This window comes from Leptidea sinapis, chromosome 31, assembly GCF_905404315.1.
Source record: "Leptidea sinapis chromosome 31, ilLepSina1.1, whole genome shotgun sequence".
NCBI lineage: Eukaryota > Metazoa > Arthropoda > Insecta > Lepidoptera > Pieridae > Leptidea > Leptidea sinapis.
Window position 1 is genome coordinate 980,260 of NC_066295.1, and position 22,534 is coordinate 1,002,793.

The 22,534-nt window shown below is 37.0% G+C and overlaps 1 protein-coding gene across 1 annotated transcript in view; it reads right to left on the minus strand.

Moving 5' to 3' along the window:
* Positions 1–21,241, minus strand: part of LOC126974219 (somatomedin-B and thrombospondin type-1 domain-containing protein-like) — a 55,484-nt gene extending 34,243 nt beyond the window's left edge. Inside the window, exon 1 of the mRNA XM_050821675.1 lies at positions 21,120–21,241. The gene's annotated coding sequence lies outside the window, so the exon portion shown is untranslated. The remainder of the gene's footprint in view (positions 1–21,119) is intronic.
* Positions 21,242–22,534: the final 1,293 nt, after the last annotated feature.

Sequence of the window (22,534 nt, forward strand, 5' to 3'; positions counted from 1 at the left end):
CATTATTTTATTTATTATATACAGAACAACGTCTGTCGGGTCAGCTAGTTCGTTATATATATAATAAGAATAAGAATATTGACACACTTTTTACACAAATTATCTTGCTCCAAATTAAGCATATAGCCTGTGTTATGGGTTGCAAGACAACGATATATTTAATACAATATACTTACTTAAACATACATAAATACATTCTGAACATACATTTATACATATAAACATCCATGACTCGGAAACAAACATCAATATTCATCATATATATGCTTGCACCTACCGGGATTCGAACCCGGGACCTCTAGCATAGTACGTAAGATCGCTAACCACGCGGCTATACAGGTCGTCAGGCTATATGTATATAATCTATACTAATATTATAAAGCTGCAGTGTTTGTTTGTTTGTCTGTTTGTTTGAACGCGCTAATCTCTGGTACTACTGGTCCGATTTGAATGATTCTTTCAGTGTTGGGTAGTCCATTTATCGAGGAAGGCTATGTTTTTTTTTCAAAATTAGGGATCCGTAATAAAATTGCTATTTTGTAACACAAGGTGTAAAATCGAAAACCTATATTTGCGTGCGCTGCAAAAACTATTGACAATAGAACAAAATGATGTACAGGCTATAATATAGGCAATATTTTATTAATTATAAAACTATCGCGTGAATTATACTTTATATGGCAAAACAACGTTTGCCGGGTCAGCTAGTCGCTTATAAAATGCTCACACAGAACACCTTTATTTATTTACGGTGTGTGTGGATGATGCAGCTACTGTACTCAATAACTTTTGTTCTGTTTTAAGTTACATTTACGTTTTTGACTTACTCGTGTAAGGCATTGACTATTTAACGTTTGAGTATGTTTGTTGCATCACTTTACATATTATATTGAAATGATTTGTAAATCAATGAAAATGTACATGATTTAAAAGTGTGGCAATGAGTTTCTTGCTGCTTCTTCTCATTAGCTCAACCCTTAACGAAGTAGCAGTAGAATCAATAAGGAAAAAACCTTTTTTTTTTGACATTAATAAGTGTCATTTCTGTGTCCTACGATTTATTTAGAAATTCAATTTTTATTTACGATAGAAGAGTTTCTAGCATATTCTGGAATGGAAAGTATCAAAAAGTTTGTCAAATCATAAGAAACTGATACGGCGCGAAATGCTCGAGTGACGTCATAACATCGCACCGCGTCGTGTAGTGACGTAATAGCGTTGAGTGTCCAAACAACTTAATATTTCTAGAACTTTATGTTTCGTATTTATAATATATTTTTTAAGTAGAGCATACTGTAAGGTAAAATTTTATGATATCCTTCATTCAGAGGCAGAATTCAGGTAAGTCATTACTAGGGAAAATTCCCCGCCATAGATGAGATGAGAACATTATTAATTGTTTGAGTGTACTATGGTTCATCTTGGCCCAAGCGTATATTAATTTTACACGCCTTTTACCTAATATGTTGAATTAAACATTTAAATCGGCATTTGACCAAAAATTTTACGACTTTCCGAGTATAAACAGGTGAATCGATTATTCTAAAGAAATTATTTTCTTGATAATAAAATAATAATTACTTACTCGCCAGCAACAGCAGTCGAGAAATAGTGCCAGGATTTACGACAGAGCCATTTTTAATAAAACATTTAAATTTATTAATAGATAATGCGTGAACAGTGGCTGAGACTTTATTATAAAAGTGTATACATTTACCCTAAAGCTATTATATATCTTATGAAGCCTACTAGAATTAGTTACAAGCAATGCCTTATTTCCAGATAGTGTTATAATAATGAATATCACTATAAAGGAGTTAAAGTTGACTGTCAGTTTTCTAACGGCCGTTTTCATTAACGTATCTCTAGTTACGGATACATTGCTATCACCGTTTACTGACAAGATCTTATCTATCCATAGTTATGTCCAATATACTTATACAGGATGGGTCAAAAGAAGTCATCCGATGTTGTTTGGCTCTCTTTTTTTTTCTAAATGAAAAACTTCGATTCTGTTTTTTGATTATGTTTATTTGAACCTTTATAATTGTATTGGTCCAGTCGAGAATATGATATCGGCCAAATGGGCGCCGTCACAATTGATTGCCCTATGGGCTCGTTTTATGGCATTTTTCATCACTTCAGCGATAACTTTGGGTGACAGATTCTCGCACTCGTGTCGAATGTTGTCCTTGAGGACTCCAGAGTCTCGGGCTTGTTCACGTAAACACGGGACTCCAACCCCCCCCCCCCATTCTGAAACGGTTAAATCTTGCGACATTGCGGGAAAGTGCAAATCGCCAAAACGAGAGATGAGGTGATCTGGGAACGGAATATCGGTTGTGGCTCGCGCAGTGTGTGCCGTTGCTCCGTCCTGTTGGAACCACATGTAATGCAGGCCTAATTCGTCCAATTGCGGCAGAAAAAACTCGGACAACATGGCCCTTTAGCGCGCAGCGTCCACTGTTGTCGTTTAGCCAGCGGCGTTCTCGATAAAAATGGCCCGATAACTCCTCCAGCGTGAACAGCGCACCATGCAGTCACTTTGAGCGGGTGTAATAACTCCTCGTGCATCACTCGTGGATTTTCGGTGCCCCAGAAGAGATAGTTTTGTTTGTTCACGTAGCCGCTGAGGTGGAAATGAGCCTCATCGCTCATTATGATTTTTGTCGAAAAATCGTCCACTCCTTCCTCGAGATTGAGGGTGGCTTGGGCATAGGTTACACGCGTTTAGCGGTCGTCAGGCAGCAGGTGATGCACGGACTGGACTCTGGACGGGAACATGTGGAGGTCTTTGACCAAAATTTGCGTTAGGGACGTCCGGCTGATGGCTAATTGCGTGGCACGTCGTCTGGTCGATGTTTCCGGCGACAGCTTGACAACCTTGGCAACAGCGGCGATATTCTCAGCAGAACGGGCCCTTCGGGGCCGGCCACTTTTGGCATCGTCTCGTGTGGTCCCATACTCTTCAAGGCTGGTGGCCAAACGGCGCAGTGTTTGCGCAGTCGGTGTCAGATGGCCGAGGAATCAGCGACGGATTTCGCGCTACGCCAACAACACAGACGAATTGTTACGCAAAAAATAGACACAATTATTCAGCGTTCTTGGGGAGTGTATCGCTCCATGGCTTGTTCACTTGTATTCTGCATCTGTCTAGTCCATAAATGCCAAAACAGATTTGACATTGGCGGCCATTTGCAAAAATGAGAGCATCTTCCAATAGGCTGATTTCTTTTGGCCCACCTTGTAGTTCAATGCTTTATGTCGATAGGTTATTGAAATGTAAGTAAGCGTAAATGGATATATTTGTATACCTCTAGTAAGTTAAATTAAGACAACGCCAAATTTACTATCGTGGACAGGATTAAATTAAATTTATTATTATATCGAGTCATACACCTAAACCCATCAAATAACTCAAACATTACTTCTTTTACCTACTCTGTCAATCATATTTTATCCTTCATCTAACTGTCAAATACCACCTGCATTCATTCATTCTATTTTACTTCAACTACTTGCATGCGACACCTGAACTACACAAGAAACAATAATTGTAATCCTGTTAAGAAGATATCAATCTTTCTTTTGTTCATCGCGCACACTAATGCTATCCTTAGTGTTATATATATTAAAGGTTATTCACGGACGAGTAAAAAAAGAAGGACGTTGCACCGTACATAACAGTGAAGCACCAAAACAAGCCGGTAAACGTGTAAATACATAGACCCACGCACACACTTACACTAATACAAGCCGATCGACCACCATTAAGAGATTTGCCATCGTCTATGACAGATCAGTTTGCGTCGCAATAAAATATTTTAAAAATGCCATCGTGCGTTGTGAATAAGTGTAAAAACAATACTATCAAAGTATTTGTGGCCGTATATGATTATTTAAAGGAGAAAAAAATGTGTAACTGGTAACCGCACACACACTAGCATAAAGGTGCTTCAATTGCTAATATCACGGCGCGGAGTCCTTCTTTTTTTACTCATACGCGAGGTTATTATATATTATAAGGTTATTGAAAACGGCTGTTAAAAGATTCCGCTTTTCCGTTATAACGTCCTTATCATAATGTTTGAGTTCTGTATGAACTCCCGTGACACCAATCACTGCAACAGCATCAATAAATCTCACTCGTTCTTATGAATGAGTCAATGATAGCAATATCATCGTGTTAAAGGTTGTTCATTGACATTCTTAACCCGTTCTCTCGGTTCATTCCTTATCAATCTTTCAACACTTTCTATTAATAGACCTCAAGGGTCGCAGCGTTTGAGTTTAAATTACTTATCTGCTTTGTGATAACACTACAAGGGAAATTGATTGTCACTTATAAATTTGAGTGGATACAATCAAGGCTTGGAAAATTGAAACAGTTACTGTGTTATTACAGCAAATAAAAAAAATCATTGCGTGCGTACAAAGTACACATGTCAGAAGTGAAACCTGCATGGTGCATGAACCTCTAAACTGCATATGAATTCCTGGTACGTGTTGCTAGGATGACACATAATTTCAATCGCTATAAAAGACATTCCTACCACCACTAATATTTAAAATAATATGTTCTCCTGGTGTCTATGTAGTAATACGTCGTGCGCTTGGAGTTATTAAGGTATACTCGCGCCATACTTAAGACAATCTCTCCTTTAACTATGATCGCCTGGTACCAAAACATTGTATTATGCTTCCTATCTCATTATCTCCCATGTTAAATATTATGAATTGATGTGACTGCTATTTTTACCGTCGCTTTTTCGTTTCATTGACTTTCAAATCACAACGATGATAAAGAAATTTTAACTTCAATAGTATGCATATTTCTGTCTCATTCTTTGCCGGCTTCATCCTACACATTTTTGTATTTGTGTCTCTTACCTGTCGTTTTTTCTAAATTCTAAAGAAGTTTCACTTGAATCAAAATTAAAAATAAATAATTGTTTAAGAAAAGCTAAAAAAATACTCTTCTATAGAAAATCTCACTAAAAATTAAAAATTAATCTTAATAAATTTGAATTAAAAATAGTTTAAGAAAAAATGATTTTATTTTGACACTATCAAAAATAACATGTAAGCCTAATTGAATAAAGTTAATTTGCCTTTGTATGTAACTTTAACTTTATAAGAAATCAAACCTTAAAAATGCACATCATCTTTATTTTCATCAATATTATGTAAAATTTCAGTTTAAATTCATCTAATAAGAAATTGGAGAAACATTCTTAGTATAAGTATTTAATATCCGGACGACCGAGCCTGGCTCGGATTTTTAAGAATGTACAAAACTTGAACAAAAAAAAACTAATAGAACATCTTGATTCGAACTGGGGTCTTCTGCTTTCCGGATCACCCAATGTCTCTCCCATGTGAGCAGAGAGAGAAATTTACCTTTGTATTCTAATGTTATTGTAGCTGTTTCTCATCAAATCACGCATAAAACTACATTTTTTTTTAATTGAAACCTAGCTCGATTTATTGCCCCCGAAATCCCCTGTATATTAGAGAATCTTGAGACTTAAATATTAATCTAAGTCTCGTCTAGTTTTCGAGACATAGATATTAATCTAAGTCTCGAAAACGGCTCCAATAATAATAATAATAATTTATATATATACAAGAATTGCTCGTTTAAAGATATAAGATATCGATTATATCAAGTTAATTCATATATATTTTATATACGTTTAAAATTTCTCATTAACTTGCCAATATTTGAACACTGTTCCCGCGTTAATGGTTCGTGTAACCCCAGGGGCTCGTGAGGTTGTGTTACGGGAACACACTTCATTTGTTAAGGAATATACTTACGAAATATTTTGTCAATTTAATACGAAATAATATTTGAAATCTAAAGAAATTGTTTTTTTTTTCAGAGTTTATTTACATTCAATTACCGTATTTTTTATGTTATTTTAATGTTATATATAATTATGTGCCATTTTTTTCGACTCCTTTTAGCTACCTTGTGCGTAATGATATACATATAATTATTTACATTTATGACATTATACGTCAGTATAACGAAGTCTTCTCAGTTACTTTACTTATATAACATCAATTATTTTGTAAAAAAAAAACTGTTTTTATTGTTTTGCAATACACAAAAAATAATTAATTAATATTGGGTGAAACCAAAATACTTCCGATCTATGTCAAATATATTGTATCGAGTCGAGTGAAGTGAGCAGCGGGTGTCTGAAAGCTGGCGCTAGTGTAGCGGCGTGAAGTGTGAGGCGAGTAGAGGAGAGGCGATGAGGGGTGAGGAGAGGGGTGACGAAATGTCTTGCTCGCGATTAAATTATTTATTCTGCAGTGTTCAATTATTGTTAAATAATTACGAGGATATGTTATGGTATGGTATCCCTATACCATCCTGTTTCCGCAATTAAACCACTAGTATGGGTCCACTTTGCGTGCAATATTGGCCAGTTACTTCAACCAGCCCAGCTCCTTCCAGAAGTTCAGAACATTCCTGGGGTGTTCGCAGACTTCTTGGAGCGACCTCGTATTGGTTAAGGTTTTTGCTCGTTGGTTGGCCACTCCCGCACATTCCAGGATTACGTGAGTGACCGTTTCGTCCTCGGCTAGACAGCCTCTGCGCTTAGGACTGTCCGTTACGCCAATTGTGAAAAGGTGCTTGTTTAGTGATGTGTGACTCGTTAGGGTGCCCCCCATTATACGGATATCATTTCTGTTGAGGCTGATAAGTCTACGTGTCAGTTTGGCGACAGTGCAGGTATCGCTTCTTTCAACAGTCTACAGCTTGAGACATTCATCCATCGGGTGTTGTGTAGGTTGTTGGTGAAGGAGCGTATCCATGAGCGCATTTGGCTGAAGGGCAGTGGCAGAAGTGGCAATGTATCAGCCACTTGGTTTGCCGATGCCCGCCTTGCAAGCTCATCCACTGCATCATTACCCAACGAACCGCTATGTCCCTTAATCCATTGCAGAGTTACCCGATAAGAGGCAACTTGTTCCAGGGTTTGGTGACACTCGTATATTACTACATCGCTGTTAGTACCGCCATACTGTCAGTGAGAATTCTGATTCTGTGGCCATGTACTATTCTTCTTAATACTGCGTTGGCAGATTTCTTGATGGCTACACACTCACACTGGAAGATGGACCTGTGTGTGTCCAAGGGTATGGAAGTGTGTATGTTGAGTTCCTGTGAGAAGATGCCGGCACCAGTTCCAGCAGCCATTTTGGAGCGGTCGGTGTATTCTTAATTCATTTACACCTGACTGGTCAGCATCCCTCTCACATAGCTGTATGTTGTAGTTCTTATGAAAAACATGTGTTTTAGGCATGATCGCATGATGCCTCACAGAGTGGATAATCTTTGTTACCCTATTCCAGAGATTATCTGTAAGGCAGTCTTCATTCTTCCATACACCCAACAGCTTAGTTACAGTCGACATTGTCAATTAAGAGGGTATATATTGGAAAGCTCAAAGTTATTATTCTAAAATCTGTAATTTAGTGATTTGGCATGTATTACATTTTTTATTTTTCCATAAATCTTATTAGATATTTTAATGGTATTTTGGTAGAAGCTCATTTTATAAGCCTAAGTTTGGATTTAGTTTATATTCGTATTACATGAGAGTTTCAACCACTCCCATACAGACGGGCTGTTCCACGTACATTTTGGAGTTAAGGCTTGCGTGTTTAAGTTCGTGATCTATCATAATTGACAACCTACTTACCACGAGTTGAATGAACTTTATATTTATTTACGCATTAAAAGCGGAAATCATTTTCGGGACGCAAATTTTTTTGTATTTTTGATATTATGAAGAAAAAGCCTGTATTCGCGTATTTATTCTCGATTCAATACGCGAATGTAATTTGTAAATTGAAACAAAAATATTAGTTTCTTATTTTTAATAACCATATTATACTAATACTAGCTGACGAGGCAAACGTTGTATTGCCATATTAAAAATAAATTGCAACCCATTCTCAGACCTACCAATTAAATGAATCGACCCTGACTCTTGTTATTAAAATGGTAACTGATAGTTTCTATAAGGGATCTGATAACCTGTGGTTAAAGGTTTACCAGTGGGAGGCTCATTTGCACAGGATGCCGGCTAGATTATGGGTACCACAACGGCGCCTATTTCTGCCGTGAAGCAGTAACATGTAAACATTACTGTGTTTGTCTGAAGGGCGCCGTAGCTATGAAATTACTGGGAAAATGAAACTTAATATCTTACGTCTCAAGATGACGAGTGCAATTGTACTGCCGCTCAGAATTTTTGGGTTTTTCAAGAATCCTGAACGGCACTACATTTGTAATGGACATGGCGTCTCAATTACCATCAGCTAAACGTCCTGCTCGTCTCGTCCCTTATTTTCATATCATATATCATAGAGAATCTGATTGAATATGATACACCCTGCCCATTACAATGCAATGCCGACTGGATTGAATAAAAAGTCCAACTTGTCTCCCATGGATTTCGTAAATGATAGATAATTAATTACAATCTCGCTACTAAGCGATTTAATTTTAACTTAATTTACTAAATACAGTAAAACAATGAAAGTAATCATGAATACTTTTAATATAGACTTTATCGATTATTGATGGCACTGCACTATGTGTCGTAATTACTTGAGTCTCACTGTCCTATTGTCAGCACTACACTCCTTTAAAGGTTTCTTTTGAGAGTTCGCACCGGGTCCGTGTTTAAGTGAAGTGTACCGTATTGTGAGCAATATCCGGGCAGCAGTAAGCACAATTCTTATTTAAAGGATGTGTCAGATCCGGTTTAAACCAAAGCGAAACGGATATTGCTGTAGCTGACGTTTCTTAATAAGGCCGTATTTTCTTTTATATTGTAACTTTTTAATGTCTGTCCCGGATATTACGAACGACCGCAAAAAAGAGTGATACGAAAGAGTAACAGTATGTGGAGCGAAGCAAGTGAATTATAACCTTTATCTCGGTTTCCTTCGACTCCGTTATTTCATTGGGGTTTCTAAATACTCACAAAGCGTGTGCGGGAAAATAATAAATCAAACCAACACAGCCAAGCTTGTCATTAGGTCCTCAATATTTTTAAATTGAAACTTCTTTAGAATCGTTGTGATTTGAAACTCGATGAAATGAAAAAGCGAGACGATAGAGACACAAACAGCTAAATGTATTCGATTCAGCCGACGAGAGAATGAGATAGAAAGCAGTATACAGTGTTTTGGTATCAGGCGATCTTAGTTGAAGAAGAGACTGTCTTATGTATGACGCGAGTATACCTTCATAAATTCTGACGTCATGTGTACGACGTATTACTACATAGACACCAGGAGAGCATAAATATGGTAGCGGTCATAGTAAGGTCTTTCATAGTGGTTGAAATCATGTGTGATCCTAGCAACATGTACCAGGACTGCAATTTAGAGATCCATGCACAATGCACATCTTAAAATTATTATACAAGTGCTGAGCATCTTGAAGCCAAAATTTTTGATGGTTTCACTCATGTTTATTAATATTGAACCACCAGCTAACGCACTTGGACAAATCACAATTGGTTACGCATTATTGGGTTGTTAGGTAGTGTATACGCTACTTCATTCTTAGTCTATGGAGGATACGCTCTGACATAGTGTTGTCAATATTGTTACATTGCTTGCCTGCTCATACAGTTTCGATGTAATTGCACGCATTAAAGTGATTCTCAGATACAATTTAAGATGGAATCTTAGGATGAATTATGTTTACAATCGGCGGGTTCATTCGTAAATAGTGCTGCAACTGAGATTATTATTTTTCTTACTTTATCACAGTAAAAATACATAATTACAAAATCATCCGCATATTATTTTTTTGTTATTTTTATATATTTATAAGCAGAAACAATTCTGTTAATTTTTTGCAAGCGATCTTTTCACGTCTGAGACATTTTTCTTCCTTCTTCTTTTATTGATGTTTTAAATTTAACGTTTTATATTATTCATATAAATCTTCACAGTTAAAAATATTATTACGTTTCTTTAGTGTGTGTGAAATTTAAAACCATACTATTTTCCTAAAGTTAAAAGTAGCAATCACAGGACAGTTGCCAGACTTGTTTTAAGATACCAATCTCGTACTATTTTTCTATAATCAAAAGTAGCAATCACAGAAGCGTTCGCGTTGCCGCGTTTTTGTTGTGTACTATTTTCCTAGAAACATTAAATTTCCAAATTATTTGAACACAAAAGTCTTCAAATACATTGTGTATTTACAAAGGTGAGAGTCGGTGGAAATAAAAATTAAAAAGGCCGGCGCGACACTGCTAATTACCTGTTTCGATCCAAGAGTTGCCTTCAATAAACTTCTATTCTAACTAAACAGAACGCGCAACATAATAGCCCACTAATAACTGTAGGCGTATAGAAAAAGAGTGCTTTTGTTGCATATTAGAAAGCTTTTGTTTCTCTGTTATTCAGAACTTGCTAGGGCTGTCAACGTTCTTCGTTAAATGTATTTCTAAAAATATAATTTATCACAGTATTAAGTTCTGTCCGTGATTTCGGGATGATATGTAGGGTACCTATGGCCTTTCCTGTACCTATGACGTGTGTGCAAAGTTAAATGACTGGTTATATAGTAAAGGCGTTACAAACAAACAAACCTACATTTTTTTATGAAAATAAGGGATGAGACGAGCAGGACGTTCAGAGAGCTGATGGTTATTGATACGCCTTGCCCACTACAATGCAGTAGGAACCCAGAATTCTTGAAAAACCCAAAAATTCTGAGCGGCACTACAATTGCGCTCGTCACCTTGAGACATAAGATGTTAAGTCTCATTTGCCCAGTAATTTCACTAGCTATAGCACCCTTCAGACCAAAAACAGTGATGCTAACACATTACTGCTTCACGGCAGAAATAGGCGCCGTTGTGGTACACATAATCTAGCCGGCATCCTGTGCAAAGGAGTTTCCCACTGATAAAACATACCGATATATTTACAATATCAAAGTTGGCTTTAAGTATTTATTGTTCAATTGTGCACTGTTATCGTTTGTGTTGATAATAATCAACCATCCTAAAAATGTTTGACAAACGTAGTAATATTGATATTGCGGTGCTGGAAGTAATTTTTCGTCAAAGTAGGAAAACGTTCTAATTAGGTATTATTTGTTACAAATTGAAAGGCATAATAAAAAAGCAAAATATTAATGTTTTTTTTATGGAATAGGAGGACAAACGAGCGTATGGGTCACCTGGTGTTAAGTGATCACCGCCGCCCACATTATCTTGCAACACCGGAGGAATCAAAAGAGCGTTGCCGGCCTTTAAGGAAAGTGTACGCGCTTTTTTTGAAGGTACCCATGTCGTATCGTCCTGGAAACACCGCACAAGGAAGCTCATTCCACAGCTTTGTAGTACGTGGAAGATATTTTATATTATCTTTTAATTTTTATGCTTCAATCAAACCAGAATCATTACAATTTATTGAAGTTATAATTCTATAGGCGCGTTATGAAAAAATTATGAGAGTGAAATTTTAAGATGCGCGCAAGAAGTTATAATTCTTTGGCGTAACAAAGCAAAGATCGTTAAAATTATTTAATGCTCCTGCTATTCTACGTTTGTAGAAAGAATATTGTAAAAAAAACTTGCAAAGATGGCTTTGACAATTAATTATTTAATTAGGAATACGGAACACTATGCCTATCCTAATAATGGACGAAGATACCAAAAAAAGACGAATGCCGCAAAAGTCAGAAAATTTTAGGAACCACCACCTTGTTTCAGTGATGCGTGCGCATCATAAAAATTCACCCTCAAAATTTCATAACGCGCCTAAAGATGTATAACTTCAAAAATAAAATCATTTTTATTTAAAAGGTTTAAAGTAAATGGCAACCCTAGTTGAAGGCTGAGTGATTAACTTCCCTGAACTCAGACGCGTCTTGATACAAAGTACAAGAGCGTACTTTACTCAGACGACAATACTAAACAATAATTAGACTAGCTTCTACCGCCGGCTTAGGTTGGATGCACGGACAAGTAAAAAAAGAAGGACTCCGCGCCGTGATATTAGCAAGTGAAGCACCGCTATGCTACAGGGTGGACCAAAAGTCCGTTTATAATTGGAATGATGATTAAGAAAAAACTAATTACAGTAGATCAAAATTGTTTATTGTTTTCGAAAGTAAACAAAGGGGGAATTTATTTCTTAAAAATTACATCATCCATTTGCAATCCTTCATCATTCTGGCATTGCTGCAATCTAAAGCGGAAATTTTCGATGACAGCTTTACATGTTTCTGTTGAGATGTTTTGGATTTCTGTGCGAATACGATCCTTTAATTCGTCAAGAGTTACTGGGTTGGTTGGCTGGAATGGTTTTTGATCACCATGACATAGTGTCACTCCAATAACGACAATTTTGTCTATTAACATGCCCATTTAGGTGGAAGTGTGCCTTGTTGAGAAAAAAATGTTTGCAAAACTGGTGAATCGCTCTACCATTTCGTTCACAAACTGCAACCTAGTGGCATGGTCCTGAGGCCTTAATTCCTGCACCATTTGGATTTTATAGGAATGTAGACTTAAATCTTTCTTGAGAATGCGGTTTAATAAATCATTATCTTGGCACGTTAAGGACAGCAGACCGCTTTCGAGTTGATAGTCCAGGTTGGTCACGAACAGACGATTTTACTCGCTCCACGTTTTCGGGTATATAATAGTGTGTGTGCGGTTACGGGGGATACTAGTTACATAATGTTTATGTCAATACCGGCAAAATACTGGGACTGAACACCGCTGGTAAGTTAATCTACAATACCAGCGGATCAAAACCCAGAGCTTGCATAGTCTTCAACAAGAACACTAATTTCTTACCTGTTACAGAGGTCTGCACCGACGACCTTGTTGCGGCGTATTTCTGTTTCGAAGGTTGGGAAGGCACCAAAGTGATCGTTTGCTCGGCGTACCTTCCATATGAAGAAAGAGACCCGACAACAGAATTGGCGAGAGTGGTCGAGTATGCACGACGCAACAACGCCGAACTGATTGTCGGGGCCGACGTCAATGCGCACCACACAACTTGGGGAAGCAGCGACGTCAACCACAGAGGTGAGCAACTTCTTAATTTCTTAGACACTAACGGCCTACAGGTACTAAACAGAGGTAATAAGCCAACCTTCGTTACCTCAAACAGGCAGGAAGTTCTAGATATTACTTTCGCTACCGACAACATTGCCAGGCGAATATCAAACTGGCGAGTCAGTGATGAAATTTCGCTATCGGATCACCGACACATAGCATACGACATCTTGACTTGCCTCGAAAAACAACTATATACGTTTAGGGATCCAAAGAAAACAAACTGGACTGTCTATAAAGAGAAACTCAGGAGTAATTTGGAGAATATCTCTAAGCGCATCAGAACCCTGGATGAGCTAGAGTTGGCAGTGAAAGTAACCACGGATGGCATCACTGACGCCTACGAGGCTAGCTGCCCTCTCTCCCTACAACACTCAAACAGGAAAGTGCCTTGGTGGAATTCAAACTTAAACAAACTAAGGCAGAAATCCAGAAGGCTGTTTAACAGGGCTAAAAAAACCCAAGAATGGGAACCCTACAAAGAAGCCCTAACAGATTACAACAGAGAAGTTAGGAAGGCCAAACGAGCATCTTGGAAGAGGTTCTGCGAGGATTTATCTAAAATTCCCCAAGGATCCCGAGTACACAAACTGCTCGCCAAGGACAAACCTAGCCAAATCGGCCTGCTTAAGAGACCAGATGGATCTTTTACAGCCGACGACGTAGAAAACGTAAGAGTACTGATGGCCCACCACTTTCCGGGGGCTACCTATCAACCAACTGTAGCAACGCCTACACAACGGCCTCTTGACGAGGACTGGCGTAGAGCGGCAAAGATAATCAGACCCCGGGATATAAGGTGCGCCATCAAGACTCTGAAACCCTACAAGTCAAGCGATCTAGACAACATTTTTCCAGCGCTTCTTCAAAAAGGCCTGGATATCCTAGTACCGCTACTAGTCAAGATATACCGGGTAAGCTTTGCCTGGGGCTATCTTCCAGAGCAATGGACTAGGGCTAAAGTACTATTTATACCTAAGGCAGGCAGAAAGGACTACTCCCTGCCAAGCTCCTTCAGACCCATTAGCCTAACCTCCTTTCTCCTAAAGGTTATTGAGAAAGTCTTGGACAGACACATAAGAGAGCATGCTCTAAGCCTAAAGCCCATTCATAGCTCTCAACACGCCTACTGTAGAGGCAGGTCTACAGAAACGGCCCTTCTACAACTTGTGGATAGAGTCGAGAAGGCGTTACAAGACAAACAGATTGCACTTTGTGCGTTTCTAGACATTGAGGGCGCCTTTGACAATACCCCGACAGACACGCTAGTGAAGGGACTAATTAACAGAAATGTAGACTCACTGTCAAATGGGTAAGGTCAATGCTCTCAAATCGCAAAGCTCTAATCTCCCTCCATGGGACATCACTGGAGCTATACACTACGCGAGGTTGCCCACAAGGTGGCGTTCTTTCGCCACTTCTATGGACACTAGCAGTAGACGAACTACTTAGTAAGCTGGCAGAACTCAGAATTGATGCACTAGGGTACGCAGACGACCTAGTTATTATCGTCAGAGGTTTCTGCCAAAGCTTACTAAGTTCTATACTGCAAAAGGCGCTAAACACCATCTCACAGTGGTGTACAGTCAACAAACTGTCAGTCAACGCAGGAAAGACTGTTATTATTCACGAGGAAACGGACACTTAACAAACTGAAGTCTCCCACCTTGAACGGCTCTACTTTGGAATTCTCAGCTGAGGTTAAGTATCTGGGAGTCACATTCGACCAGAAACTCACATGGAATTCTCACATCGACAAAGCCGTGAAAAAGGCTAAAACAACCTTGGGTGTATGTCGACGTCTGGTAGGGAGACAGTGGGGAATGCGCCCCAAAATCCTCCTATGGCTATTCAAAGCAATTGTGAGACCAACAATCACATACGCCTCCATTGTGTGGTGGAACAAAGCCATCCAGAAAACAACTGCAGACAGACTAAATAGCCTGCAGAGACTTGCCTGTATGTTGGTAACCGGAGCCATGACGTCTTCTCCTGGTGCGGCCATTGAAGCAATGCTAAACCTACCGCCTCTTCCACTGTTCATACAGCAAGAGGCGAAGGCAAGCATGCTGAGGGCAATCGCCCAGGGGGGTTCATGTAACTGGATGTCGCAAACGCTTATTACCTTAGAGGACTCAGTTCTGCGAGACCACATATTAGGCATGTTACCTGATCAGATGATTCCACAATTAATCTCTGTTAAACACTATATCGTGGAACTACCTTCCAGGGACGACTGGATGAACAACAAAGTCACGTGGAAGGACGGGAGCCTCATGTGGTTCACCGATGGGTCCAAAATGGAAAATGAAGTCGGCTGTGGGGTCTATGGAGAACGCCCCAGGTTTAAATCCAGCACAAACCTGGGAAGCTTTACCTCCATATTTCAAGCAGAGGTGTACGCCATCCTGGAATGTGCGGAAACCAATATCCAAAAAGGCTACTTCAATCATAACATATACATTCACTCTGATAGTCAGGCAGCATTGTTGGCTTTAGACGCTGACTTGACGTCGTCTAAGTTAGTCAATAATTGCGTCGAATGCCTGAATTCATTAGGCATGAAAAACAGAGTGATTCTCAGATGGGTCCCAGGGCACGCCGGAATCATAGGCAATGAAATGGCCGATGAGCTCGCAAGAGCTGGGGCTAAAGCAGTCCAATATGGTCCGGAACCCATTTGTGGACTGCCAAAGAGCGCCATCCGACACACCCTGAGTAACCAATGTAAACAAGAAGCACTTAAACGCTGGAACAACTCTTCAGGTTTAAACCACTCTAAAGCACTGATAAGGGCATTCAACAGTAGCTATGCGAATGAAGCCCTATCATTGAACAGGAAAAATCTATGCATACTCACTAGGATGCTAACCGGGCACTGTCGCCTAAACAAGCACCTCAGTGTGGTCGGCATCAGAAGCGACAAGGCTTGCAGGTTCTGCCTTGAGGATGATGAAACACCTATTCATCTACTCTGCGACTGCGGCCCACTAATGCATAAGCGTAACACAATCTTTGGCAACTACTTCGTACCACCAGATAGTGTTTGCAACACTCGCGTCAAGGAACTACTGCGGTTCGTAAAGGCGGTAGGGCTTGACGATGAGCTTTAGTATGAGTGGCGAACACAATAGTCCAATTCTGGACGCGGTGTTACTAGGAACCTTTTAGGACCAGGAAATAGCCACCCTCTTCAAATAATAATAATAATAATAATAAATACATAATGTTTTCTCCCTTAAATAATCATATATTTATTTATTTGACCACAAATACTTATAAAGTATCGTTTTTACACGTTTCCACAACGCACGACGGCATTTTAAAATATTTTATTGAGACGCAAACTGATCTGTCACAGACGATGACAATTCTTATATTTGCCGCCTATCGGCATGTAGTAGTGTCAGTTTGTGCGTGGGGCTATGTATTTACACGTTAATCGGCTTGTTTTGGTGCTACACGATTATGTAAGGTGACACAGAGTCCTTATTTTTTTACTAGTCCGTTGTTGGATGTTGTAATTAAACTTTGAACGGACATAACCGTAGGGGTTGGTCAGTACTCATAGTGATTCTATTCATAAAGTTTTTTTTTTATAAATTGATAATTTTGTATAAACTACTGCCGAAAATTTTGTTGTTACTGATCGCATTGAGCGTTACATAGCCAAGTGTAATTTAATACCCAATTAAATGGTCAACGCACCTTAAGAAGTTATAACTTTAATCAATGAGCGATATTGCTAATTTATACAACACTAGCGAACCCGACAGACGTTGTTCTGTACATAATAAATAAAATACTGCTTTTTATGAATTTGTCAAAAATATTTCATAACATCAAGAATTATTTCGTAAAATATGCTCCCTGTGGTAATAATGAAATTGTTTCATAGCAGAACTGTCAAAACGTGCGTCAAAGAATTCTCTCATAGAAAATATTACAATATGTCTTTTTCCTGTGGAAAATATGTCCATACAAAACAAATATTGGAGATAATAATAATTATGGGTCCCCAATCGAAATAAAACTTTCCTATCTCTCAATTTGGACTAAACTGCACTCCATGAAGTAATCCCCATTAAAATCTGTTCGTTAGCTTAGGACTTCACTGGAAACAAACATCAGGACACTCGATATATTATATAGTAGCTGACCCGGCAAACGTTGTTTTGCCATATAAATTATTTTTAGAGTTAGACCTATTCTTGGATATTGGCAACATTTCTTTATTTTTCTAAAATAACGTATCCTAAGTTACTCCTTATTACATCAGCTACCTGCCAATAAAAGTCCAGTCAAAATCGATCCAGCCGTTTCAGAGATTAGCTGGAACAAACAGACATACAAACAAAAACTGTAAAAAAAATTATTTTGCTGTATGTACCGTATATTTATTCATATAAATGTATAAGAATAAAATTTCAATATTACAAACAGATTTCAATATTACACCAATATTATTTATATGTATAGTTGACACTGTAGGACCCATCTATTAAGAATGCTGGGAGAGTTTCTTTTTTTATTGAAAAGAGCGCAAAAAAAAGAATGCTGGGAGAGTTTCTTGCGCCGCTTCTTCTCTCTCAGAGCTCCATTTGTTTCCGAAGCGGTAGTAGTATAAGAAATGACATCAAAAAGAATTCTAAAAGAATCAATTTTGAGAAAATAAATGCCTTTTATGCCTTTTTATGCCTTTTATTGAGGATTTCTAAGATTGGCGTATGTAGGTACATAGATTATTAAGATATTTTGGTGTCCATCAAATCTCGGATCAGTAAAAAATCAGAATGCAAACCTTATTAAACCGTAACTATGAATAATAATATAATTTACTTTATTATTTCTACTAGGTAGATCATTTTATAATATTTCACAGATAGATTTGAATAGAATAAATAGTTGACCCAGAAAATAAAACACTATGTATAACGCTAAAATTCTCTTACATAAAATAATCTGTACTGCTTATCTAATATATAAAATTCTCGTGTCATGGTGTTAAACTTTGAACTCCTCCGAAGCGGCTTGGCCGATTCTCATGAAATTTTGAGTGCATATTGGGTAGGTCTGAGAATCGGACAACATCTATTTTTCATCCCCCTAAATGTTAAGGGTGGTCCACACGAAATTTTTTGACATTTTTTTTTAAATTTGTTTGATTATGAATCAGCATTAAAAAAATACATACAACTTCAAATTTTCACCCATCTACGATCAACAGTTACTTTTGTATCGCGATTTTAATATCGGCAATACAACGTTTGCTGGGTCAGCTAGTAATATATATATTTCATTATAATTAAGCCCAATGTTTTCACGACAGCGACTAATGCCCAAGACAGTACAAATGTGTGCTCTAAAATATATTAATAATTAAAAGTATAGAATTAAAAACGTTTCCATACCAAAAATATAAGGGTACAATTCCTTTAAAATTGTCCCCATCGGGGAGATATTGTATTTACTGTTACCAGTGGGAGGCTCCTTTGCACAGGAAGCCGGCTAGATTATGGGTACCACAACGACGCCTATTTCTGCCGTGAAGCAGTAATATGTAAGCATTACTGTGTTTCGGTCTGAAGGGCGCCGTAGCTAGTGAAATTACTGGGCAAATGAGGCTTAACATCTTATGTCTCAAGGTGACGAGCTCAATTGTAGTGCCGCTCAGAATTTCGGGTTTTTTGAGAATCCTGAGCGGCACTGCATTTTATTGTATTATGTCCTATGGTATATTGTTATGGGACAGTGCGGCCGATATTAATACCATCTTTGTGCTGCAGAAGAGGGCTATTCGCGCGATTTATAACCTAGGTCCTAAAGAATCATTAAGAGAAAAATTTAAGGAACGATTTATATGCTTCTACAATATGATCCCAGAAAATGTACAAAAGAAATGTGTTACGAAATTTAAAAGAATTGTTAAAAAACGTTTGTGTGGGAAAGGTTATTATAGCATAAACGATTTTCTTAATGACACCACGGACTGGGATTAAAGCGGCACCACCACCAACACCCTCAGGCTCTTTAATTATTAATGTTTATTGTACGATATTACATTGTAATCCATATTTTATATAAAAAAAGCCCGCTGAGTTTCTTGCGCCCATTTGAATCCGTCTCTTTTGAATGGGTGGTAGATTTTGACGTTCAATAAGTGATTATAAATCCTATTTTGAATAAAAATATTTGAATTTGAATTTGAATTGTAATGGGCATAGCGTATCAATTAACAACGTCCTGCTCGTCTCGTCCCTTATTATCATAAAAATAAAAAAATTACTGTCTATTGTATTTTTTGTACATTATTATGTTAATAATTAAAACGTTTTTCTGTATTAGATCTACTTATATTGCAACAATAAATACCCGTAAAATATAGTAGCTATAGGAATTAATAGTGACCATTATCTAATACCTATATAAATTCTCGTGTCGCGGTGTTTGTTACCAAACACCTCCGAAACAGCTTAACCGATTCTGAGTCTAAGAATCGGCCAACATCTATTTTTCATAACTTTAAATGACCCACTCCTAAATATTTTATTTTTATTTTTTGTAAATTTTTTTATTTTTATTTTATTATGATTTAGAATTTAACAATACATACAACTTCAAATTTTTGCCCTTCCACGATCTACAACTATTTTTGTATCGCGATTTTTATATTATTCTGTTCCACCCACAAATCCGCTAAAGGGTTGAAAGATGCCAATCGAATACAATAATTGTAGTACGTTATTATATTTAATAGATCTGAGAATCGGTTGCATCTATTTTTTGTACGTATTTTAATTATTGATTTTTTTTTTAATTACTTTATATGGCAATACAACGTTTGCTGGGTCAGCATATAATCTTAATATATATAAATTACGTGACACGTTGTTTGTCCGCGATGGACTCCTAAACTAATGAACTGATTTAAATGTGGATTACTTCATGGAGTGCAGTTTGGTCCAACTTGAGAGATAAGATAGTTTTTATTTCGATTTGGCACCCATAATTATTTTTAAATCCAATATTTGTTGTGTATGGACATATTTTCTGTGAGAGAATTTATCGACGCACGGTTTGACAGTTCTGTTGTGAAACAATTTCATTATAACAACAGGGAGCATTTATTACGAATTAATTCTTGATGTATTGAAATATTATTGGCAAATTTCTATGAAACAGTATTTTTTTTTACTATCTACAGAACAACGTCTGTCGGGTCAGCATATAATATATTATATTAAATAAAACGGAATAAATATGACAATATTCATTATTTATTGGCTAAATATTAAAACAATTTGAGTTTTACTTTCCTACATTAAATACGACAATCGTATAACCGATATGATTTTTAAAAGTTATTAATTCTTGTATACCTTAATTATAGTCTCATATTTAAGGGTACCCAAAAATAATACGCTTTTTTCTGAAGCGATAAAAAATAAAACTAAAGACCATCAACATATTCGCTTTTAGAAAAATTATATAATATTACTAGCTGACCCAGCAAACGTTGTATTACCGATATTAAAATCGCGATACAAAAGTAACTGTTGATCGTAGATGGGTGAAAATTCGAAGTTGTATGTATTTTTTAATGCTGACTCATAATCAAACAAATTAAAAAAAAAATACAAAAAAATTAAAAAAAAAATTGGCGAGGACCACCCTTAACATTTAGGTGGATGAAAAGTAAATGTTGTTAGATTCTCAGACCCACCCAATATGCACTCAAAATTTCATGAGAATCGTTCAAGCCGTTTCGGAGGAGTTTAACTACAAACACCGCGACACGAGAATTTTATATATTAGATTAATATGAAACAATTTTGGTATATCAATTACCAAAAATAAATTTAATAACACATTTTATTTATTATGATATAGGATACAATTTTAGTACGTGTATAAATACCATTTAATTATTATTAAGAACAAATAAAGCAAAACTCAATATGAAAAAAAAATAATGTCAAAGTTAAAACTTACTTTTTCCTGGAACACACTCTCCGAACGAACTTTACGGTTCTGTCCGGATCGAAATCGATAACGTGCTTCCAGCACAACGCGCGGCGGAGCTTTGAAGTAAATAAGGCTTCGGAGCCCGGAGAGCTTTCGAAATACGTAGGCTTGGGCACACCGGCTTATATAATATATCGCATTACTCTAATTCTAAATTAAGTAACTACTTTCTCACAGCTGATTTCAATATTCGATGGCTTGATTAGAGTTTTGAATCCAGATTTTCTGTGAGTCAGCTTCTACACGAGACTGAAGTAGAGAATTATTTTTATAATTTTCATCTGTTTATCAGTGGATTTCTTTTCGCTAATCTCGGTAACGACTTATCGATTCGGATGCAAATTTGAGGTGTCACAGGTTTATATCGGTTCACATAACGTATTAAAATATGCAATTTTAAGTTATAGACGAAGTTGTGGGCTGGTTATTAGATAACAAATAGAAATGGTATATTACGCAAATTTCTAAATAAAATACTTTAAAAGGGATTTAAACATTATATTTTTATTATTATTTTATTTAACCCGACGTTACCTGGTGTTTGCATCTCTGCAAAGTTTTAAGGGGTATTGCAGTTGACAGTCACGTAAAAACCTAATGTAAAAATACAGTTACAACACAATCCCTATAGCCCAGTGGTTAGTGACCCTGCCTACTGAGCAAGAGGTCCCGGGTTCGAATCCCGGTAGGTGCAAACATTTATATGATAAATATGAATGTTTGAATGATGTTTATATGTATTTACATATTATATTGTAATTGAAATGATTTGTAAATCGATGGAAATGTAAATATTGATATAAAAGAGTGGCGATGAGTTTCCTGCTACTTCTTCTCATTAGCTCAACCCTTTACGAAGCAGCGGTAGATTCAATAAGAAATATATTTTTTTGACATTCATAATTGTCATTTCCGTCCTCACCTACGTGAATAAAATTATTTTGATTTGATTTGATTTTGATTTTGATTTTGATTTTGATTTTGATTTTGATTTTGATTTTGATTTTGATTTTGATTTTGATTTTGATTTTGATTTTGATTTTGATTTTGATTTTGATTTTGATTTGATTTGATTTATGTATATTGTTTGTAAGTATATTGTATTAAATATATCGTTGTCTAGTCTAGTCTATGCCTAGTTTGGGGCAAGATAATTTGTGTAAAAGTGTGTCTGTAGTATTATAATTATTGGTATTAGTTACAATTACACGCGATTTAATCTTTAAAAAAAATATTTCCTTGTGTTACACTAGCGTTCATCAAAGAAAACACATATTTCATTTTAATGAAAGCAAGCACATATACACATTTCTGCCATGTTTATTTTGTACACGTTTCAATTCACAGGCGCGCTACCGGAGTCAAGTGATCCCGAGCCGAGT